The sequence below is a fragment of the Corythoichthys intestinalis genome, chromosome 15, assembly GCF_030265065.1.
Source record: "Corythoichthys intestinalis isolate RoL2023-P3 chromosome 15, ASM3026506v1, whole genome shotgun sequence".
NCBI classification, from domain to species: Eukaryota; Metazoa; Chordata; class Actinopteri; order Syngnathiformes; family Syngnathidae; genus Corythoichthys; species Corythoichthys intestinalis.
Window position 1 is genome coordinate 13,011,365 of NC_080409.1, and position 6,142 is coordinate 13,017,506.

The following is a 6,142-nucleotide window of genomic DNA, read 5'->3' on the forward strand; positions in this document are numbered from 1 at the left end:
TTTAGGTCACTTCTAGTGAGTGCCTTGATCATACTTTGATTAGGATGAGGAGTATTTGAGGAGATTTAGGAGTATTTGGCTCACTATCAGAAGTATTAAGATTACTAGTATTAGTAAAAGTATTAAGAGTCTTTAAGTAGATTTAAGAGTAAGTCATTTTAATATTATTCCAGTAGATTTGGAATTATTAAAATTAGTTTAGGGAATATTTTACTAGATTTAGGAAAATTTGGGTAACTTTTACACAGTATTCTGTATCTTTAAAAGTATATATTAAGGTGACTTTTAGGCAATATTTCAATAGATTTAATCAGATTTGGGTCATTCGTGGTGTATTTCAGTAGATTTGAGAGTATTAATGTCACTTTTAGAGAATATTTTGATACAAAAAGAACATTTGGAGTACTTTTATTTACTTTGAGCCATGTTTCTCTTTGTTGTAAAGCACTTTGGGGACCTTTCGGGTTTTGTAAAGGGCTATATGAATAACTTAGATCTGATTTGTAAGCAGCATTTCAATATATTTAGGACTATTTATCTCACTATTATGGACTATTTCAGTAGTTTCATATTAACTCATTGGATGGCGTTGATGGCCACAGACGTCCAATCCATTTCCAGTCCTAATGAGTGTCACGAGGAGAACGAGCATTCATTCGCTGCCAGGCCTCCCACTTTAAATGGATTGGACGTCTAGTGCCGTCGATAGCAGACAATGAGTTATTTTACGAAATAAAAATGAAGCTGTTAGAAGAGTAGGAAGGTTGTTCATGTGTTTTACTGAGTCATCGAAGGAGAAAAAAACAGCATGCAGGGTGCTGACCTCTAGTGAGATCAACGTGGAGGCAAAAGTGGGCCGTTTTGCAGCTCCCAGAAACATAGGTGTCAATTTGATCACGTAGGTTGTTGTTGTATTTTCATATAAGGAGATCCATCATCTGTCAAGGATCAACTCTGTCACTTTTCACACGGTTAGGGAGGAAATCCGTTGTTTGCTGCTGGTGATTTGGAGAGACATTTTGCATTGCAGAGTGAAAAGTGATTAGGGGAGCACAATGGCAGAGCGTTATACAATGAAGTAGCTCGTATCAATCTAAACCACTCTTTGCATTTGCAATTTATTTCATATTCATTACTGTTGTGATTAGTAACACTCCTGGGAATCATTTATAAGTTTTTCACCTGCTTTATTCCAATTATCAGCTTGACTCCATTAAAATGCTACATATTGTACATAAATACATACATTTGTGGTCAAAAGTTTACATACACTTGTGAAGAACATAATGTCATGGCTCTCTTGAGTTTCCACTTATTTCTACAACTCTGATTTTTCTCTGATAGAGTGATTGGAACAGATACTTCTTTGTCACAAAAAACATTCATGAAGTTTGGTTCTTTTATGACTTTATTATGGGTGAACAGAAAAAATTGATCAAATCTGCTGGGTCAAAAATATACATACAGCAGCGCTAATATTTGGTAACATGTCCCTTGGCCATTTTCACTTCAATTAGGCGCAAAATAGGCGCTTTTGGTAGCCATCCACAAGCTTCTGGCAAGCTTCTGGTTGAATCTTTGACCACTCCTCTTGACAGAATTGGTGCAGTTCAGTTAAATTTGATGGCTTTCTGACATGGACTTGTTTCTTCAGCATTGTCCACAAGTTCTCAATGGGGTTTAAGTCAGGACTTTGGGAAGACCATTCGAAAACCTTAGTTCTAGCCTGATTTAGCCATTCCATTACCACTTTTGATGTGTGTTTGGGGTCATTGTCCTGTTGGAACACCCAACTGCGCCCAAGACCCAATCTTCGGGCTGATGACGTTAGGTTATCGTGAAGAATTTGAAGGTAATCCTCCTTCTTCATTATCCCATTTACTCTCTGTACAGCACCAGTTCCATTGGTACAAAACAGCCCCACAGCATAATACTACCACCACCGTGCTTGATGGTAGGCATGGTGTACTTGGGGTTAAAGGTCTCACCTTTTCTCCTCCAATCATATAGCTGGGGATTGTGGCCAAACAGCTCGATTTTTGTTTCGTCTGACCACAGAACTTTCCTCCAGAAGGTCTTATCTTTGTCCATGTGATCAGCAGCAAACTTCAGTCGAGCCTTAAGGTGCCGCTTTTGGAGCAAGGGCTTCCTTCTTGCACGGCAGCCTCTCAGTCCATGGAGATGCAAAACACGCTTGACTGTGGACACTGACACCTATGTTCCAGCAGCTTCTAATTCTTGGCAGATCTGCTTATTGGTGATTCTCGGTTGAATCTTCACCTTCCTGACCAATTTTCTCTCAGCAGCAGGTGATAGCTTGCGTTTTTTTCCTGATCGTGGCAGTGACAAAACAGTGCCATGCACTTTATACTTACAAACAATTGTTTGCACTGTTGCTCTTGGGACCTGCAGCTGCTTTGAAATGGCTCCAAGTGACTTTCCTGACTTGTTCAAGTCAATGATTCGCTTTTTCAGATCCATGTATGTATATTTTTGACCCAACAGATTTGATCACTTTTTCTGTTAACCCATAATAAAGTCATAAAAGAACCAAACGTCATGAATGTTTTACATTATGTTCTTCACAAGTGTATGTAAACTTTTGACCTCAACTGTACCTACATATGTAGTATGTATGTATGTATGTATGTATGTACGTATGTACAGGTTGTACATACTTGAGTAGAGTATGTACATTTGAACATATGCATGTACGTACGTACAGTATGTATATTTGTATGTATGTATGCATGTATGTTTGTACACTATGTATGTACAGGTATTGAAGAGCAAAAAAACCAATTTTCTCTTTTTACAGGTTCTTTTATTCTCTTAGGGTGAACAGGATGACGACACACAATTCAGGAACAAAAAGAAAGCAATATCACCTGAGATATGTACATTTATTAAGGAAAGAGTAATTAAAAGCTGGGCGGCCTGCAGGACAAATATCCCTGAAAGCACCACAAGATGCTCCTGTGTCGATCTGCCCCAAGCCTTCGAGATGTTATAGTTTATCTTTGTCTATGCTTTGTCATTCTACAAAGAGTGGAAGAACTCTGAGAGAAGAATGTTGACTACTCAGTGACCTTGGCCACGACACTCCTTGTATTAAAAACAATATTCATCTCCAGTACAATGTAGAGAGAACACAGTTCTATGAGACAATAAATGATTATGTGTGACGAGGTGAAATGAACAGATATATATGAAGTACATGTCCAGGCCCGTCTGCGGTCCGCTAGAGAGCATTTGGATGATCCAGAAGAGGACTGGGAGAATGTGTTATGGTCAGATGAAACCAAAATAGAACTTTTTGGTTGAAACACAGGTTCTGGTGTTTGGAGGAGAAAGAATACTGAATTGCATCCAAAGAACACCATACCCACTGTGAAGCATTGGGGAGGAAACATCATGCTTTGGGGCTGTTTTTCTGCAAAGGGACCAGGACGACTGATCTGTGTAAAGGAAAGAATGAATAGGGCCATGTATCAAGAGATTTTGAGTGAAAATCTCCTTCCATCAGCAAGGGCATTGAAGATGAGATGTGGCTGGGACTTTCAGCATGACAATGATCCCAAACACACAGCCAGGGCAACACAGGAATGGCTTCGTAAGAAGCATTTCAAGGTCCTGGGGTGGCCTAGCCAGTCTCTAGATCTCAACCCCATAGAAAATCTGTGGCGGGAGTTGAAAGTCCATGTTTCCCAATGACAGCCCCAAAACATCACTGCTCCAGAGGAGATCTGCATGGCGGAATGGGCCAAAATATCAACGACAGTGTGTGAAAAGCTTGTGAAGAGTTACAGAAAACGTTTGGCCTCCGTTATTGCCAACAAAGGGTACATAACAAAGTATTGAGATGAACTTTTGGTATTGACCAAAAACTTATTTTCCACCATGATTTGCAAATAAATTCTTTAAACATCAAACAATGTGAATTTCTGTTTTTTTTTTTTCTTCCACATTCTGTCTCTCATGGTTGAGGTTTACCCATGTTGACAATTATAGGCCTCTGTAATATTTCCAAGTGGGAGAACTTGCACAATTAGTGCTTGACTAAGTACTTATTTGCCCCACCGTGTACAGTGAGGAGCAGAACTATTTTCACCCCTTATGATTTTCCAAGTTCATCCACTTAGAAACTAGGTAGAGGTCTAAAATTTCAATCATAGATGCATTTCTACTCAAAGACATAGTCTAAAAAAATCTGGAACTCACATTGTATGGATTTTCAGTAATTTATTTGTAATTTACTGGGATTCATACGTGTTTGTACCCCTGAAAAAATCAGTGCTATTATTTAGTGCAGAAGCCTTTGTATGCAATTACAGAGGTCAGATGCTTTCTGTAGTTCTTCACCAGCTTTTCACCTAAACAGGGATTTTGGCCCATTCCTCCACACAAATCTTCTCTAGATCTGTCAGGTTTCAGGGCAGTCGTTGAGAAACACAAAGTTTCAGCTCTATCCAAATATTTTCTATTGGATTGAGGTCTGGAGACTGGCTAGGCCACTCCAGAACCTTGATATGCTTTTTACACAGCCACTCTTTTGTCAGCTTGGCTGTGTGCTTCAGATCATTGTCATGTTGGAAGATCCAGCCATGACTCATCTTTAAGTCTCTGAATGAGGGAGGTAGGTTGTGGCTCAAAATCTGCTGATACATTTTACCATTCATCCGGTTGTCCTGTCCCCCTTGCTGAAAAGCATGGTTTCCACCCCCATACTTCACAGTGGGGATGGTGTTCTTATGATTGTACTCATCCTTCTTTTTCCTCCACAAACGACAAGTAAAGTTTTGCACCAAAAAGTTCTACTTTGGTCTCATCTGAGCACATGACTTTTTCCCATGACCCCTCTACATCATTCAGATGGCCCCTGGCAAACTTCAGACAGGCCTTCACATGCACTTGCTTCAACAGGGGAACCTTCTGAGCAATGCGGGATTTTAAACCATTGCACCGTAGTGTTCTACTGACAGTAGCCTTTGAAACTTTGCATCCAGCTCTCTTCAAGTCATTGACCAGCTCCTGTCGAGTAGTTCTAGGCTGAGCTCTCACTTTTCTCATCATGAGTAATGCCCCACAAGGAGAGATTTTAGATGGACCTCCATTCTGAGGTAGATTATCAGTCATGTTTAGCATTTTCCATTTTCGAACAATTGCTGCAACTGTTGATTTATTCTCATCAAGCTGCTTCGCAATTGTCCCATATCCTTTTCCAGCTTTGTGGAGCTCAACATTTTTTTTCTCTGGTGTCTTTTGAAAGCTCTCTGGTCTTGCCCATGGTAGCAGTAGGATTATGACTGACTGTGGGGGGTGCACAGGTGACAATAAAGAGCTCAAACAGGTGGTGGGTGGTTACTCATGGAGTAAAGGTTGCCTTTTTTTTTTTTTTCCTCCAAAGTAGACTGACAACTCTTTGAGTGTCATAATTATTGCTGATTCTCAGGGGTACAAATACTTATAAACCCTAGTCAATTACAAATAAGTTATTGAAAAATCATACAATATGAATTCCCGGGATTTTTTTTTTTTAGATTATGTGTTGAAGTGGAAATGCATCTACGATCAAAATTTCAGACCTCTAACTATTCTCTAAGTGGGTAAACTTGCAAATTCACAAGGGGTGCAAATACTTCTGCTCCTCATTGAAGCATGTACTGTATGTATTTATGTAAATTATTTATGCCTGTATGCATGTGATGAAGTATTTTAATTTCTGTAAAAGTAGTTGAATCAATATTAACTAAGTAGTTACAAAAGTATTACGATTACTTGAGGGAGTATTCCTTTTTTTTTTTAATTTCAAAGACTATTAAGGTTACTTAGTTGAGGATTTCAATTAGATTTATGAATATTTGGGGTAACTTTTACAGAATATTTCAGTCAATACAAGTATCAATGTAACATTTAGAAAGTATTTCAAAGGATTCAGGTCATTTATGGAGTATTTCAGTATATTTTTAATGTTAAGTTTCATAAATTCACTGGCTGCCATTGACAGCGAAAGACGTCCAATCCATTTGGACTTAGGGACTTATTTCCTCCCGTGAAATGGATTGGACGTCCATCGCCATCATTTCCATACAGTTCAAAATGCATCGGACATCTGTCGCCCCTCAATGCTATATGTTATGAG